Source organism: Hydra vulgaris, chromosome 05, assembly GCF_038396675.1.
Source record: "Hydra vulgaris chromosome 05, alternate assembly HydraT2T_AEP".
NCBI lineage: Eukaryota > Metazoa > Cnidaria > Hydrozoa > Anthoathecata > Hydridae > Hydra > Hydra vulgaris.
In genome coordinates this window covers 27032501-27052500 of record NC_088924.1, presented here as the reverse complement: position 1 = coordinate 27052500, position 20000 = coordinate 27032501, and the positions used below count along the sequence as shown (strand labels likewise).

General features: G+C 29.5%; 1 long non-coding RNA gene across 1 annotated transcript in view; it reads right to left on the bottom strand.

Annotated features, from left to right (window-relative positions):
* Positions 1-11049: 11049 nt before the first annotated feature.
* The window catches only part of LOC136080738 (uncharacterized), a 13908-nt gene continuing 4957 nt past the window's right edge, over positions 11050-20000 (bottom strand). The window contains exon 2 of the long non-coding RNA XR_010638625.1: positions 11050-11225. This is a non-coding gene — a long non-coding RNA (uncharacterized LOC136080738). The remainder of the gene's footprint in view (positions 11226-20000) is intronic.

Below are 20000 nucleotides of genomic sequence, written 5' to 3'. Positions count from 1 at the left end.
CGGTAATTTATACTTTTGTTTGATGGCATCTTTGTAACGGTAAAACAAAAAGTATAGAGTAATATCAATTTTTTAAAACAGGTATGTATAAAGATGAACTTCCTCTATCAAAACATATACACATTAACTTTTTGTTTTATGATATCTTTGTGACGGTAAAAATGTTTTTGTTTGATGGCATCTTTGTGACGGTAAACGATTTTTTTGCTTGATAGCATATTGTGACGGTAAAGGTCTTCTCATCTTACTTCGATTATAAAATTATAATCTATTGAATATTATCTGCGTGTCACGTGTTTATTTTTTTGTTCCACTATCATGTAAGTAATCAAATTTCACATAAAGATATAATAAAATAAATTTCTTTTCGTGAACTTTCTATTTTTACTGTTTTTTTCATTAACTTTAATGAAAAATAATTAAACCCGGTCAAATAAATCTTTTTATTAAAATGCTATATTTGATTTTAAGAAATATATATCTAATATTAAGAAACAAATGTTTAAAATTTTGGTTTTTTTTATTTTGCATATTCTTGTAAAAACAAAACTCATTATTTGTTAAAAAACTCCCATAAAAAATAAAATTTCTTAATGTTGACATTTCACCCTACTTGTACCCTACATACAAAATATAAACATATACATGAAAAATCAAATATGAAATAAAAGTTTATCGTATGTAAAAAGTTGAAGCTGAAAAAAATTCCAACTTTAATTTTTTTTTTAATGATTTATAAAAGTATTAATGAAAGTAAGGATAATAAAACCATTAATACAACTTTTTTCCTAAAATCCTTTAAAAATATTGAATCATTACTACAATCTTTTCATAAAGTCCCTTGAAGCCACAAAAATGCATTATAAAACATGTTTGTCTAAGAAATTAAAGCTATTAAAAGTGGCAAACACATTATATAAACAAACGTCATTAGCAATGATAATTACGTTTATAATAATACATTAATAAGGTAATCTAATTAATAGTATGAATCGCACATTCTAACATCTGCAACATCTGCTTGCTATCTTAATGGTATCTTTATGGTATCTTTATGGTATCTTTATGGTATCTTTATGGTATCTTTATGGTATCTTTATGGTATCTTTATGGTATCTTTATGGTATCTTTATGGTATCTTTATGGTATCTTTATGGTATCTTTATGGTATCTTTATGGTATCTTTATGGTATCTTTATGGTATCTTTATGGTATCTTTATGGTATCTTTATGGTATCTTTATGGTATCTTTATGGTATCTTTATGGTATCTTTTAACTTGGCTTTTATAGTTTTTATATTTAATTTCATTTGAATAAGTTTTATTTTTAAAAAATTTTCATAAAGTTTCTGTTTTTTCCTCGACGATTTTAGTAAACCTTTTGTTATCCATGGAGATAAAAGTGATTTTGAATTTATACAAAACTTTTTTAAAAGAAATGAATTATACGTCATGAACAAAATCGCGATAGAAAAAATTCATAAGCATTGTTAGCACCGTGAGATTGAAGAACCAGCTCCCAATCAACGTAGTTGATTTGAAGGTTGTGAAATAGTTGTGCGGAGTTTTCATTGATCTGTTGTTTAATATTATATGTTTTGAGGGAGTATTATCAGGTATTATTAGGTATTACTGTTTGTAATAAGAAATGTTGGAAAATGATCAGTCAGTTTTTATTATACCTGTACTAAAGCAGTCATTTAAAAAACTTATTAGTAATTATGTTATTGAGTATAGTAGATGTTGGAATGAGATTATTTTGTTAAACTGTATTTACAAAACATTTAATACTATTATTTGACGCATGGTTCAAAAGATCAATATTCAGGTCACCAACAAAGTTAACATGCTTTTGAGTTTTATTAACTTTGGTTAAAAAAGTGCGTAAGCAAGTTCTAAAATTTTTTAAATTACCCGCTGGTTCTCTTTAAACAGTATTAACAGTATCGCTTTTAGAACTTTGGTTAATAATTTCAATGCACAATGGCTCGCAATCTTTTTCATTAACACCGAAGTCATTAGGTGGTGTAAAATTAATGGAATTATGAATAAAAAATACAAATACTTCCACCTATATGGAAGTTTCGCGGTTTGTGAAATGATATGCAATTTGTTTATTCAAATTGCAAATTATGTTCGTCATATTTACACCAGGTGTCTGTAAGACAAATTATTTTGAAATTGTGTCTTAATTCATGCATTAAAAGTTTCAAAATTTCGAAATTTTTATTTATACTTCAAAAATTAATATATATAAAAATAAAAATGTATTTTTATTTTGTTGAAGATAAAGTTTAAAATCAGAAATTGAATAGTATTTGATTTCTAATGATTTTAGATTGAAATATTTACTAAGTCATCATCACAAATAGTGACAATTTCATGACAACGTTTAGTTACTAAATTATCATTTTAAAACAAAAAAAAAAATCAAATAAGGAAAAAATGAAAATATATTATTACTTATATAGTGTTAGTGGGGACAGCATCTCCTTTCTTCACAGCCCAATCGCGAATGACTAGTTGGTTGTAGGATATTACCGCGAATTTTTCCAGACTCATGTTCCATTTTCATGCGCTCTCGTAAACCCTTCCTTGTTTATGTAGTTTCAGTACAAAGTCTTCATTTATAAAGTTGTGTTTTCCTTTACGTTTGAACGATATTTTTAGTATTTCAGCTTTGTCTTTATAATGTAATCGCTTCAGAACTATTGCTCTATGATTTTTACCGTCTCTTGGTCCCACTCAAAGTGCTCTTTCAATTTTTGTATTTTTAAATTCTAGGCCAATTCTAGGCTCTAACAATTTATGCACCTTAATTTCAGATTCATCCCATGTTTTATTTACATTTTTTTCGCAGTGGGCACAATACGTTTTTAAAACGTTCTTTGGACGTTTTTATTAGGTTTAAACCTTATAAAAACGTCTAAAAAACGTTTTAAAAACGTACCGTGCCCACTGGGTTCTTCCATCTAATCTTAAACTGTTCATACGCGAAAGACCTTCAATCTCTCTTCGTTTGTTTCTGATTTTTAATATTTCACTTTTATCTTTAACTTTGTTGTTGATTTTTTTTTGTTACATTACACATCAAAAACGAAATTTTAATCTTTTTACGCATTGCTTGTGACATGATAATGGTTTAATAGTACAGATATTTTCTTGGTGCTTCTATATTTATTTATAAGCGCTTTAATTCAGTATGTTTCTTAGTTACTCGATTTTATATTATATTTTAAGGTCTTATAGAGCTATGAACTAGCTGGTGATTGGAACCAAAAATCTCTAATTGAAAAGTGTTTAAACAGAAATTTTAACAATACAGAGAAAATATGTGCATATCATCGCTACACATTAGAAATACGATGGAAACAAGGGAAAAAATGTATGCACCCTGATCACAAAGTACAAACAGGGAAGAAAGCATTATTAGGGCAATCCGCACCAATATCTATGACACTTCAAATATCTTCTCCTTATAATTCATACTTTTCAATCGGTTCAATTATATGCAATCGTCATCGAAAAGAATACTATTCAGAGACAAGGAAAAAAGAAACAAAAATAATAACTAAAAACGAATCTACATTAACAGCTACTGATATTGATTTTATATCAGATGAGTTTTTACAAAATCAAGAAGAACTTATTGCTTCAAATAAAATCAGAGAAAATATCACAGCTTGTTTAGGAACAAGTCCAATTAAGTTCCAGTTAAAAATGTGAACATTTTTTAGATATCATCTTTTTAAGTGGGCTATTATAACAGTCTTGTATACAAGACGTTTCTTATGGTATTTCCAAAATAAAGTACGACAATGGTGATGTTGAAACTGTAGCTAGTGCCATTTTAAGAGCAAAAAGTATTCACACCATCGCTTTATATAGGAAAGTTGAAATAAAATTACGTACGAGCCTCTATCCAACTCAAGTTTAATGCAGATACTAAATGGAATTAAACCATCTCATAGAAAAGGTCATGGCTGGATAGAATAGCACGGCTGCTGTTGGGATGAATGCATTTGCAACGCTTGAACAATTTGCAGATATGTTCAATAAAAAATCAATTGTTGAGAAACTTGAAAGATCAAAAAGGTTTTTAAGAACTAAATATAAACTTTATTGCAGGTATTTAGAAAATGAAATTGAAACACATTATGCTCGATTTGCCCTTTCTGATCCTGAAAACATTAATATGCAATTATGTAGCATTTTAAATGATTCTGTATGCTATGAATGTAATGAGCTGTTTGAAGATTTAGATGAACTCAATCAAATAGGAAATGAAAATGATGTTGGTTATGATGTATTATTTGACATTAAAGCATCAATAAGCAGCATCACAGAGTATATGAAACACCTCTTAAGAGATGCTCAACAGAAAAAGGCAAAGAATGATGCATATAAACAACTACATGACAAAACAGCATTTTGGTTAAAAGACTATTCACAAAAGATATTACCCGTGAAGTTTAGTCAGGGTCAGAAGTACTTTTGGAAGAAGGGCATAAGTATGCAAATTGATGCTTTTTTTACAAAAAAAAAAGGCATTCTCAAAAAGCATGTTTACCTAACAATTTTATATGGCTGCGATCAGGGTGTTTCCTCTGTTATCACTATTGCTGAATCAGTTCTAAATCAGTTTTGCCTAGATAAATTCTACTCAAAAAATATGATAGATTAACAAAGAAACATGCTGAATTCAAACGCTTATAAATAAATATAGAAGCACCAAGAAAATATCTGTACTATCTATATATTTTATATTTTTCTATTTATATCTTTTCTGAACTACTGCAATACCCCATAAGTATTTTTTATTAATAAGATAGATTAAAGGTCTATACAAGTTTTTTTAAATTAAATTTTACAGTGAACCCAGGGCTTTAACCATTATCATGTCACAATCAATGAGTAAAAAGATTAAAATTTCGTTTTTGAGTTCAGTTTTTTGACAAAGCCTTTGCTTCCCAATAGGTGTTTATATACGTTTAGGTACTTTAATAGATAAAGATTTATAATAACAAAAAAACTGTGGGATAATCGAAGCTTTGAATGAAAACGAAGATCAAAAATGACAAAAAAAATCATTTTTCGCGTATTTTGAAGTATGATATTTAGACAAAGAAAAAATTTTCTTTACCAATTTTATTAATTTTTGGTCTGAACTAGCCAATAAACAATAACCAAGTGGAATACCTGTTTTTTTTTCGAGTTCAAAAATGCCTTCGACACCATTTGGTCAATATTTCTAAAAGTTTAGTCAAAATTTGACATCTTATATCTAAAGAACCAATTAATTATTTTTTTAATTTTCGGAACTAAGCTTCTAGTATGAATAGCAACTATATATTAAAAAATTAGTGATTTTGAGAGGGTCACTATTGAGCTCTGTCTGATTCTTACAGAAAGTCGCTATAAAGTACATTTGATAGTGTTTTTTGTTTTTTTCAGGGAAGACCACAATCCAATTCTTTGTGATTACTCTAACTATTACCATTATAATAAAATTTATTATTACTATTTATAAATAAAATTTAATATTTAAAAATAAAATTCTGTTTTAGGAAATTTTTTAGGACCACAATCCAAATCTTTGTGATCAATATCACATAAACCATTTGTAAATAAAAGTTTTCCATTCACCATGAGCTTATTATAAACAAGCTTTGGACATATTTTCGCGTCACGGTAAGGAAGGAGGCGTGAACTTCCTGGTTAAATGCACTTCCGCAGTGCTCTGTGGCAAGACCATTAGGACTTCTTGGGGCACCTAAAAAAAAAAAAAAGGTATACCTGATTAAAGTTCAGTTTTATAATAATTCCGATGCATAATACACATAATACTTTTTATGATTCAATAAATTTTTGAAATTTAGATTCAGATTTTATAAAACTACCAAAAAACTGAAACCACAAGTTAACAACAAATAAAGAAACAAACTGATAAAAAAAATAAAATTTAATAAACGGAGGGAGGGGAAGAGGGCTTTAATAAGCTCAGTGTGAGTGGAAATATTTTTCGGAAAAAAAACGTCTACTTCCGTGTATTAAGGCGGGCCTTAACTAAAATCTAAAAAAAGCTACATTTTTCAAAAATTTAACGCTAATCCATTAAAATCTTGACACAGAACTGAAATTATGTTTTAGGCCCTAATACATAATTTAGTTCTTTTACATCCCTAATTTAGGGATGTAAAAGAACTCTATGGTGAGTAACTTACATAAAAATTATAAAAAAATAAAAACTACTTCGGGTACTGTTACCATTGAACCAAATAAGTAAAAAGATTTTAAGAAAGGTTATCCCAATAAAAGTCCTTAAGTTTCAAAATCTTTTTGAACTAAAATGACAAGGACAGAAAAAGGATTGATTTAAACGAGAGATTTTTGTTAGTGACTACAGTTGCCATGGTAACATAGAAAGAACTGTTTTTCATGGTTACGAGACTATAGAGTCGAGGAAATTTAAAATGCTTCCCTACAAATCAACCTATTTAACCCTTAAAATTTCCTGATAAAATTTCAACATGTTCTGAAAAAGATAAATCAAGATATCGTTTCTCAAAGATAAAAATAAAAAACGGTTAAATTCAGCTTGCAAATTTACATATCGGTTTTACATTTTCAAAAAAAGTTCTTGTTTTTTTAATGTTAAACTACAACAAATTAAATTTTTTTAATAAGGTTTGGTAAATTATAGGTTTTTAGTTTGATGCAAAACATTTTTAGACTTTAAATTTTGGACCATAAAGGGGCAAATTTATTAAAAAATAAATAAAAATAAATATATAAAAGTATATATTTTTTAAAAGTACAGAAATTTCTTTTTAAAAATACATAAAAAAAAATTTGATACTTTTAAAAATTTTGGTTAATGACCTCCTTTTTTCCGCGTTTTTTCAGTTTTTTGGTAATTTTTTTGCAAAAATATAACCTCAATTTATTTCAGATAATAATATTTATAATATATTATAACCTGAAATAGATAGAGAATAAATATTATTTTTGTGATAAGATATCTAGAATTATTTTTTCAAACAATTTTTTTTATTTTTTTATTTTATTTAGGCGCCCCATGAAGTCCTTACGGTCTTATCACAGAGCACCGCGGATGAGCATTTATTTGGAAGTTCATGTTTCCTTCCTAACCGATGTCGCAAAATTTTCCTAGAATCGGAGTTTGGACCACGGATCCTTTGTTTCTTAGGCAATTTTTTATTTTGTAGTTTTTGTACAAACCGGTGTAAATATATAGCTGCGTAGTGGAATTTCGGCTATAATTATTTTTAACTTTATAAGAGCAAACAATGATTTTGAATTGTTTAAAAAGTACTTAAACCGGCAAGTTAAAAGTAAATTTTGATTAATTTTTACAATCGTAATAGTGCATCTTTTTAATTAGCAAATAATAAAATTAACAACTTTACAGGTGCAAAAAAAATGTAAATTACGTTTTGATTAATATTCAAAACAAGTGCAAAAAATCTTCTATTTTTTTATAAACGTTTCTTTCAGGGGTGGATCCAGCATTTTTTGGTCTTTGAAATAGCTAACTTCCAGACATGGAGCAAACTCCAAACATTTATATGTTTATACTTATCCGCCTTTGGTTTCTTTATCAACTTTTCTTTTTAAAAAGAAAATAAAATACGTAGGCGCGTATATTTAATATATCTATTATAAAATAAATGATAATATAAAAAATGTAAATACATTGAAATGCAAACAAATTTTTTTGAAATCCAGCCCGATAAAGATAGTACGCTTTTAATCTCTAAACAATGTTAGGTATCTTTTTATTTGCCAGCAAGCAAAAAGATATCTAACATGCATCTAATATAATCTACAAGCTATTTTATAGTCATAGAGAATTACGATGCACTTTAATGGACGAGGCCCGGGTAAAAGATTTTTTGATGTTTCAGATGAAACGTTTTTAGGCATTGTGCACATTCCAAACTTAAGTTTATATATGTTTATTTCAAATGAAAGTTTATGTAAAAAATAGTAGCCTCTCCATGCCTGGAAACAAAAAAAACCCAAAAATATCTGCGGTGTCTAACCTAAATGTGAGAAAAATGAGTATAAATATTAATAAAATATAAATGAGTATAAAAAAATAAAACATTTTTTATGTTACCTTGAACTAAATTTAAAGTCATCAACAGGTTTTTTGACTATGCAAAATTTCAACCCATTTCAAAAATTTCTAATGTTTCATGTCTAGCTTATATCCTTGTAATCTGTCTGTGGACTTTGTGTTCAGCGCACCACAAAGACCACTAACCGAAATACTAGTTGTTAATGAGCTAAGAACTTTTTGTCTTTAACTATGCTAAAGGTCTTAAGAACATCAAAACATTTGGTTAAGTCATCTCTTGTTCTGTATACAAATAAACCAGTTAACCCAGCTTAGCAAGACTAATTTGTAACTCAAACTCCCCAGCTATGGTAGTAACTTAGCTGCACGCTTTTGTACCTGGTTAAGTTGTTTAATGCTTTTACTAAGAAATGGACGCCAAACTGGTGTCATGTTTCTTGCCTGGTCGTTCACGCAGTACTTTAGCAAATCAGCAGGCAAATTTAGTTCTTCTACGAAAGAATCCAGCTTTCCTTCAATTAAGATACCTGTGTGTCTGCCTGGGAACTGTTGGACATGGGGTGTCTAGTGATGTAGTCTCCAATTTTCGTCAATAGCATGAAAAGTCCAAGAGATGTAGCTGTCATAAGCTCTAGAAGTCTAAAGGTCAGAAGTAAACGCAGCACTTTTTAGATTTGGCGTAATCTCCGTTATTATGCTCTTCATTCCAGCTTGAACTTCTCTTGACCGAATTGAAAGCTTTCTTGAATATGTTGTTCTGTGATGAAGGCTCAGTTTAGGGTTTGCAATGTCAAACAATTTCTTGAAACCTCTTCCTTCGACTGCTGAAAAGGATGCCAGATCAGTGCAAAAGTAATCCAGTATTGCAGAGTCAAACTGTTTTTGAATGGAATTGTCTTTGTCATATTTGGACTTTCAAGCATTTCGACCATGGTTCGTTGTTTCTTCTTAGGAGGAGGAAGAAGAGAGTTGTCAGTTTTTTCAGAATACTCAACGTAATCTTTGCTGGTTTTTTTTTCGAGGTGACGATGAAGTCCGCTTGTGTTTCCATGTCTTGTTTTCAAAGACTTTTTGCACGCCTTGCATTCAGCACCGTCACTTGTTTTTTGAAAATATCTCCAGATTTTGTTTTTTCTTGGTGACATTTTTGATCGTTGAAATGAGGCAAGAATATTTCTTTTCAATATGAACAATATGTGTCAAGTTGAATTCCACTGGCAAACTAATGAAGTTAAGTCGAAAGTGCACCATTTTATGCAAAAAGTTTTTGTATTTAAAATCTAATTAAAAATATTTAAAATCTAATTAAAATTTTTTAACTAGTTTTTTAAAAAGAATCTAATTTAAAAATCTAATTAAAATCACGGAGTCAAAATATTATTTATTTAAAAAAACAAATTATTAAGCATTTTGTAAATTATAATAATTTTTAATTTGGAAAATAATATAATATTTAAGTCTCGTTCTACTTCTCGCGAGAATTTTCTATTTCTCGTTTCTCACGAGAAGTCCTAATTCTCACGAGAAACGAGAATCATGGAGAGATCTCGCTCATGGTTAGAAAAAGCATTTTCTCCAATAAAAAAAGAACAAATCATGTGAATTTGATTAAATAGCTTAATATATATATACTTATTTTGAATAAATAAAGCAAATCTGTTTTTACTAAAAGTAAAAATTTCGTAAATATTTTTTAAGAACTGAAACGGCTTAAAAGACCATTCAAGCAAAAATTATTCCTGCAAATGACAGGGCCGACGACGCAGGGGAACACGTGCCAACCCCCCCCCCCCCGCCCCACTTATTTTCTAAAGATCCTTTATTTTTAGAAAATTCATAATATAGAGGACTTTTTTCAGAAACTTATTGTTGTGCCCCCTCCCCTCACCCACCCCCCCCCTTCCCCCTACCTTCCCCCCCCCCCCCCCACCCCCGCCTCACTTCGAAACCAGTGTCGCCGGCCATGAATGATTATAATCTTATGCAAAACGTTTTTTAAACAAAAACATCTGAGTTTTGCAAAACCTCGATAAAATGTTGATAGAATAAAATGTTTGAGCAAAATGGACTTATTTAGTTTTCAAAAGTTATAAATATTTTTGAGGCAATTCAATCAAGATTCAAACTATTAGGTTTTTAACTTTAGTTTTCAAATATCCATTCTTTACATTTTTTCATCATTTTTTGCATTTTTTTACGATTTACAAACAATGCAAACAATTTACAAACACAATTGATGATAATTGCAAAAAGTTACAAAAAATTAAAAACTTTATGTTTAACACAGATTGAACTGCTTTAATCTTTTTTTGCACGTGCTCGTGCAAACCTTCGTGGGTATATTTTGAGTAAATTCAAGGATTGGAAAAAAATGTGCGTTTGTGCTGATGGGCCCATTTTAATGAAAATTAGTTTTAATCATTAACAAATATCAATGTTGGTTGATTACATCATATAAAATAAAAATATGACGAAATCATCCAACATTGTATTGTAATGATAGAAACCAACCGAATATTATACATTAAAAATATGAGAATTTTAGATAAGTTTCCCAGCAAACATGGGGACGTACAAAAAAAGTACAATGAACATTCAGACGGAACGTCTCGAACGCGTTCTAAACTGATTCTATATTAGACGCTCAAAGACGTCATTTTAGGACGTTCTAAAGACTTCGTAAAAAGACTTGAATAAAACTTTCCGTTTAAGTAGAGTTATGCAAAATTAGTCAAAAAATATATTTTAAATGTTCAAAAGACGTTCTGAACGTCTTTTAAACGTTCAAAAGAGATTTGTTATGAAATGAGCGTCAGAATCAATAACAAAAATTTTTTTTAGGGTTTTGGGGGAAAAAATTTAACATTTTTTTAACACAATTTCAGAAAACATAACGGAAACGGCAACCAGTGTGCATTATTATATGAAACAATATAAACATAAAATTAAAAGTATAAACAAGATTAAAACATATTTTAAATTACAGATTTAAAAAATATCATAAAAACTGTTGCCGTGGTTTAGTTTTTCACGGTCACCGACGCCTTTTCTACCCGGCGTTCTTTTCTTGATATCTCCAACGCAATTTTCTTGTTCATTCTCGACATACTTGTCATGGTCTCTGCAAAATACAAAAAAAATATATAAGTAAGATTTATAGAATATAAAATAAAGAATATAATAAAGATTCAATCAAGTTAGCTTATACAAATGTAAAGGCAAACTGAACTATTATTATTATGTAATAATTAAATTTTAACAAAAAAAAGACTTAATATTATGCATAATATAATAGTTCATAGAGATCATATTTAAGGATCTGCAAAATATTGAGCTTTTCCCACATTCTATATACTGATATCTGTTATCTATTCAAATGTTAGAATTATTGAAAGTTTCTTTGTTTGAAAAAAAAAGCAAAGGAAATTACCGACTTCTGTTGATGCGCAACTATTAGCAGATAAGTTTTTCATCATTTTTTCAAAATCAATTTATGCGGTCTTAGTAAGTTTTGCAAATGGGCTCCTCATATACCAACAAAAATCTTATTCAGATTTATCTATGAAATTCGACATATATTTTGCAATTACATTTAAATTTGAATAAAGTTATATATATATATATATATATATATATATATATATATATATATATATATATATATATATATATATATATATATATATATATATAACTTTATTCAAATTAAAATGTAATTGCAAAAAACATGTCGAATTTCATAGATAAATCTGAATAGAATTTTTGTTGTTATATGAGGAGCCCATTTGCATATATATATATATATATTATTGCATATATATATATATATATATATATATATATATATATATATATATATATATATATTATTGCATATATATATATATATATATATATATATATATATATATATATATATATATATATGTATATATATATATATATATATATATATATATATATATATATATATATATATATATATATATATATATATATATATATTATAAAACGAGTGCAACAAAATAATGCTAATTTAGTTTCTTTATATAAAAGTGCTGCATTTTTTCAATTTAGAGAAATAACTATGTAACTGTTTAGAGACAAAGTTCTTCAAGTTTTATTCATCACAAAGTTCATTATTTGTACACGAAAATTAATAAATTAATCAAAAGTATTAAAATAAGTTGATTTCCTTCCGGACAAAACAAGTGCAACTCGACAAAATGTTGACCAAGATGTATTTCGCTATCAATATTTCGTGGCGAATCCTTTGTTGTCGATCACAGCCTTGCATCTTCGAGGCATAGATTCGATCAGGTGATCAATGAAACTTTGTGGAATCGCTGCGCAGGCCTTTTGGATTTGTTCAAACATTTGATCCTTATTACGAACACCTTCACGATTAATTCTGCGGTTGACAATCTATCACAGGTTCTCGATAGGGTTGAGATCCGGAGATTGAGGCGGCCAATCCATCATCGATAGGTGGTTGTCTTGAAACCACTGCTTGACTACTTTTGCAGTGTGTTACGGATCGTTGTCTTGCTGAAAAACCCATTTTATTGGCATATTCCATTCAGCATGAGGTAACATGACATCTTTTAGGTTGTTTTTATGCATGAAACGGTCCATTATTCCATCGTTTCGATGTATTGGACCTAGACTGTTAGCAGAAAAACACCCCCAGACCATTACATTGCCTCCACCATGCTTCACGGTCTTATAACAGTAACGTAAATCAAAGCGTTTTCCGGCCGGTCGACGTACACGGCAAATGCCATCGCTCCCAATGATGTTGAACTTCGATTCATCACTGAACAGGACAGTTCGCCGTTTCTGCACATTCCAGTCAATATGAGATGTAGCAAACAAGAGTCTTTTCTTCTGGTTTTTTTAGTGAAATCAGCGGTTTCTTTGCAGGGCGTCGAGAAAACAATCCTGCTTCAACAGCACGTCGTCTGATTATTTGGTCCAATACAGGCAGGTCTAATTGCTTTTGTATCTCGACTGATGATATCCAGGGATCCCTCTTGACGGATCTGACGATCATAGAATCCTCTCTAGAAGTTTTGGAACGCGGTCTTCCACCTTTGTTATCTGCTGCCAGCTTCCCCGTTGAACAATATTTGGAACATAGTCTTAATACGGTCCATTTTTTCACGCGATATTTATCACAAATACTTTTTTGTGACATTCCACTTACGTAATCTCCAATAAATTTCTTTCTTAGTTCCAATCCAAGACTGTCGGAGCCATTTTTGCACTTGAAGTCATAAAAATAATAAAAATAAATAATCACGTTTTTCAAGGCTTACCGTGTTACATTTACCTTGTGATGATACAATAATGCTCTGTGGAACACAACGTCTTGGTTGGATGTGGACTGTATTGATGTAATGAAACAATTGTTGTATTTCACTTCTTGTATTGATGTTCTTCGATAAAACACTTTGACTGAATTACATGTCGATTTACATGTCTCATATATATTGTAAAATGAGCCTGGGTGAACCTGTTCTGGAAGATTCTAGATGCTTCTTTTCGATGCTTCTGGAAGCTTCTGGATGCGTCTGGATGCTTCTGAATGTTTCTGGATATTTCTGGATGCTACTGGATGCTTCCAGATGCTTCTTCTGGAAACTTCTGGAAGCTTCTGAATGCTTCTGGAAACTCCCGGAAACTGCTGGATACTTCCTTTAATTTTTAAAAAATTTCTGTGACGTTGACACGGACCAGACTTAAGAAAATGAAACAAACCAAAAAAGTTGCACTTGTTTTGTCCGCTGCAAAATGGCACTTGTCAACGAAATTCTGCTTGTGTGCTGTCACCTGTCAGCTGATTGCTCATGTCATGGCATGCTATGACTCTAGACTCCTGAACTTTTTGCATTGCAGTGCATTCTGGCCCACAGTGGGCCAGAATGCACTTTTACTGGACAAAATTCATAACTAATTTAATATTAGAGCTATATTCACTAAAATTAGTATGAGTACTAATATGATGTCTGCGCTTTTTATGAAGGTAATATTTTTTTATTTCGTTGCTATGGATACCTTTATTTTGCTTAGCAACAACCTACTTTTGTTATCTGCAGATATTTTATAAGTGCTATATTCACTAAATTTGGCATGAGTACCAATATGAGATCACACTTCTTACAAAAGTGATAATATTTTAAATTTAGTTGTTATGGATACTTATATTGCTTAGTTACCGGATACTTTCCTTAGTTACAAAGTGGTAAATTGATATTTGAATATCTTATCGGATTTTTGACCCACCTATATTGAATAAAAATTGAGTATTTAGATAAATAATGTTTTAGGAATAATAAAAGGAAAAAATAGTGCAAGAAAACGTTATCAATTTTAAATTACATCAAAAAATTATAAAACAATAATATCGTTTGAAGATTGTTTAAGTAATTGTAAAACATCTGAAGGAAATGCTTTATGATTTGTTTGGTGTGATGTTGATTTACGCAATGATGAAATAACAGGATCACTGGAAACTAGGAGTCTATTGATAAGATCAGTATTTGTTGCTTTTCTGGATGTTTTTCGGCTGAAATTTTCGCGATAAGATTTAAAGTCTTTATTTCTAGCCTCTTGAGCTTCCTCTGACATAAGTCCGATGGGTAATGTAAGGCTTTTAATTATGTCATGTCCATGTATCAATACTTTGTGAACTGATTGAGCCATGTAATACCATGGATAAAGGGACACATATAGTCTAAAAGTGTCAAAACAATAATCCTTGAACTTTAAGCAGTCTATTTCATATCCTGAAGAGAGCGTTACCAAGATAATGTAAAATCTGAATATAAGGTTTTGGTCAATACCCAGAATTTCAGCTGTTTGTTCATATGCTGCAAAAGCACGCCTTGAGGTATTGCCATCATTACTTGTTCCAGAACCACCACTTTTAGGGAAATCAACAACAAGTCCCATTTTGTTCATAAAATCAGTCTGAATCTTTTGTTTAGCTACAGATGCCTTTTCTTTGTGTTCTTTAGATCTTGCTTGCCACTTTCTTGTTTCTTTTTTATATGCAATGTGCAATAACATCTCAAAAAATCGAATCCATGCATGAAGACTGGAAAGACCATATTTGAACTCTCTGTTAGTATAATCTATATTAAGGATATCAAGACTATTCATATTTTTTGGAGAGACACCACACACTGAACAGCATTGGTATGAGTTATTTTTTCCAGATAATATTGTTTGAACCTTCCCATCAATCATTGTAAGTTCAATAATACAATTCACTTTAATAGAAGATCCGCAAACCTCTAATAAAATCATACCCAAGCTTTCTATCTCACTTTTAATGTACTGATCTTCTCCAATCACAGATTCCTTGGATTCCATTTTGTATGCAAATCTTATGGGTCTACAATAGGCTGTGGAGGACGACTTTTGATTTCTCCAAATAGGCACCTTTTCGTTGCTGTTGTTAAATCCAGTCAAATCCAATGGGACAAGACAAGTAATAAATAATGATTCTTCACGCTTTAAATCTCTGTTAATGTCGGGTTCTGATAAAACTTGTTTATAAATGCTTTGGCCAGTAGCACCATCAAAACCAGCCTTACACGTTAGTGTCATTGTTTTTATTGCTTTGTCATTCAATATCAAGTGCCTTAGCACAGGTTCCTGAACTGCACAGATTCTTTGCAAAGTATGAGTCATTAAATCTTTTAAAGGAACTGAAGCTGAATAGTCCTCCACTGTTATGTTTGCAGGATAACATTTCAATTTTGCATCTCTGACATCATTGTAAGCGGGGTAGATGTTATATTCTTTCTCCAAGGCTCCGCTTCTAATCAATTGATAGGAAGCTTTTGTCAGACTTGCATCAATTATTAAAGCCAGTGCTTCGTCTGCTGAATATTTAGTTGCTTTATCTGTATTTGATATATTTAAAACATTTTTGGCAGCAATAACAACAGATTCATCTCTAAATTTTTTATTAGCAGCAAAAAATAATTCATTGGATAAATGAGATTCAATTAAACAAGATACACGCCGTTTTTTAGTTTTATTAGAACTATTATCAAATGCAACTGGTTTTCGACCACGTCTACTTGCAGTTGGTTCATTGTCTTTTTTTCTGACAATTAAATATTCATTAAGCCAGTTCACAAACTTCTTTTCAAAATTTTTCACAGTATAGTTTGCAGATTTCCACTTTTTTTTATACAAGTAAACAAATCGTTGAACAGCATGTCTAAAATCAACGTCTTTAAAATCAGCAAATTTTGGCTGAATAAATTTTAATATATCTTCAGTAATATTTTGTTTTGAAATACTAAGATTGTTTTTTTGGAGAAAATTATGAATGTCTAAGTTTAACAAAACCATATCTAAATAATTATTGTAACAAGTATTTTGTATTTAAAAGTAAAATGTTATAATATATATGCCGCCTGGACTACTAATACTTGTTAGTAATTAAGTTACTACAAGTGTTAGTAATTAAAATTAAAAGTAATTAAATTACTGTCAGTGTTAGTAATTAAATTACTAACAACTACCGAAAATATGTTGTTGCTATGTTATGCAAAGTAAGGTATCCATAGTAACCAAAAAAAGTTAACCTTATAAGAATTCTGAATCTCATTTTAATACATACCCCCAATATTGTGTATTTAACGCAAGAAAAATACTGTTAAAACAACGTTAATGTAAAAATGAGTTGTTGCTATGCAAAATTTAGTACCATAGCAACCAAGTTAAAACATACATAAAATCTGAACGGGGATTTAAGGGGACGAGCAATCAATTAAAACTCGATTGAAGCATCATATAGCTCAAATAAATATAAGACAACACATGGCAAATTGTGGTAATTATTAGTTATTGTGCGGCAAAAAATAAGTTTCTTTAGAAATTTTTTTTATAGTCTGTGATTTTCAAAGTATAACTGAGATAACATGCTATAACAAATTTATTTCACACATTGGTTTTTCTTATCTCTAAATACTCTAGAATAACATGTACTAATTTTTTGTTTCAAAAACGTAGATGTAATTGAAATATAACACAACGTTGATGTCACCGTTAATTACTTATTTATAATTTTTTTATTTTTTTATTTTATCTCAATATTCAAATGCTTAGAGTCCTGGTAACTAAGGGATTTAATATAAATAAATTATCCATAGATTTCTCCTAATATATGTAGATACTAAAATTAAATAGGTTTTCAAGATCAGACAACTAAAATTTTTCCCATTTTGTCCACCTACTGGCCCACTGTGCTGTGGTAGTATAGTTTGTAAAATTTTTCTATAAATTATTTAATCTTAGTAGAATAGAAATAATACACACTTTATATCTGCATTAACATTCTTGTATTGTTTTTTTTTTGGTAATTAGTTGTGGGACAAATATGTCCCGTCAGGCTTTTTTGTATGAAATGTTTATTTGTTACAATCTTTTAGTAAAAAAGTAAAAAATGAGTCAAAAAAAAAATTACTTTGCTGCTGAAGTAGCAAATATTATTTAGAAGATATTCCAATAGAAAAATGATGAATGCGAAAACCCAGTAGATAATTTTTTGAAATACTTTCACGGTGAAATTATGGAATCTATTACTTATTAGAGTAACTTGTATATACATCAGTTACAGAAAAAAGTTCCAGTGCTAACAAAAAACAATTTGTATGCTTTCATCGGAATAAATATGGTAATGGGGTATCTTAAGCTTCCTTCCTGAAGAAACTACTGGAGTAATGAAACCGATATGGCAATGCCATTTGTCTGAGATATCATTCCACAAAATAGGTTTATTCAAATACTTTCAAATATACATTTAAGTAACAACAATTGCAAAAGCAGCTGACAATACAGATAAATTTTATAAGCTACGTCCATTGATAGACAGTTTGAATAACAACTTTACAAAATTTTTTTAATTTATTGCGTTACCTTAGTATTGATGAGGGCATAATTTTTAAGGGTTGTAACTCTTTAAAACAAAATAACTCTAAGAAACCAATTAAAAGGGGATATAAGCTTAAGTCGATGGCTGATATAGATGGATATCTTTTTAAACTTGAAATATACCAGGGAAAGAACAATAAATGTACTGATCATACAATGCCAAAGTATTTTGGATTAGGTGATAATGTTACTTATCAAATGACGAAATCTTTACAAGGAAAGTATTACGAAGTTTACATTGACAACTACTTCACGTCTGTTCCTCTCATGGAGTATTTATTCTCGCATTATGTTATGTGTTGTGGAACTTTGCGTATTGATAGAAAGTCTGCCTAAAAATTTATTTAAAGATAAAGACTTAAAGAGGGGAGGCTGTGATTACAGAGTTTCTAAAGATAACATTGTAGTTTATAAATGGATGGATAATAGATCAGTTCATATCATATCTGACTTTCATGGCACTGAAAAAATAGAGATCAAACGAAAAAATAAAGATGGCAGTAGTGTGATGATCTCATGTCCTCAGGCAGTAAAAGACTATAGCACCTATATGAGGGGGGGGGGGGGGTGTCAACAAAGCTGATATGCTTCGTTCTCTTTATGGCACATCCAGGAAATCTCTAAACTGGTGGCATCCCATTTTTTTTGGTCTAATTGATAGGACTGTTTGCAATGCTTATGTTGTCAAAAAGAAATTGAAAGATAATAATATCCGTTATCTCGACTTTCGAAGATTAGTGGTGCAATCATTAGTAACAATAGGTAAACCACCAAAAATTGGGCGACCAATTTCATTAAGTTGATCATGCGAGTTGTCTACTAACGAAAGAAGAAAATTAATTTTTTCTATTCCAGTATCAATTCAGAAGAAAAATCTTGGCATCCACTGGCCAAAGCAGAGTTCTAGTTGGAGAAGCTGCAAAGTATGTTTCAAAAATAAAGTTAAAGCATGACCGTTCATCAAGTTTGGCACATGCAAAGTTTATTTATGCATAAATGTTAAAAGAAGTTGTTTTAGAAAGTACCATATGTAATATACAAAGTTATTTGTTTTATAAAGAAATATTTATTTTATAATTATTTTACCGGGCTAAGGAATCCTACATGCTCCTAAAATGGTTTTCACCAATAAAACACCCAATTAATATCACCCTTACACCTGATATCACCACTCACCTAATCTTAATTAGCCACCCAGTTCTACTCTCCACCTACCCAGACAGTCTACCTAAATGCAGCTCATGTGTAAATGTAATATATATATATATATATATATATATATATATATATATATATATATATATATATATATATATATATATATATATATATATATTGTATATATTGTCTTTGTATAAAGTTAAGAAAAAATTTTTTTTAATAAAAGTTACAAATGTTTTATTGAAAATGTAAACTTCAGATAAATTAATCAAAATATAATTTTTTCTTATTTACCTCTATGCTTTATATGAAAACTTTTATAAATGATTAATATATACTTTCTCAAAACTTTTTAAATGTAACTCAGCCTTTTTTTCCTTTGTACTCTTCATATATATTATATATATATTATATATATATATATATATATATATATATATATATATATATATATATATATATATATATATATATATATATATATATATATATACATATATATACATATTTTACTTCCATTTAGCCTGCCGGGACATATCTGTCCCATTATAGTTTCCACGGCAACTAAAACAAGGCCCAAAGAAAAAATTTTTGATTTTATACTAACAGTGTCTTTAGTATATAAAATCTTAAGAAGATTTTTAAAATGCAGGTAATTGTCATACCTTGGGCCTGAAAGAGTTAAGTTTATTTAGACTGTATTTATAGTTTTATCGAAAATTATAAATACAGATTTGATATAATTTTCTATATATAAAAATAAATAAAGTACAAATTTTTT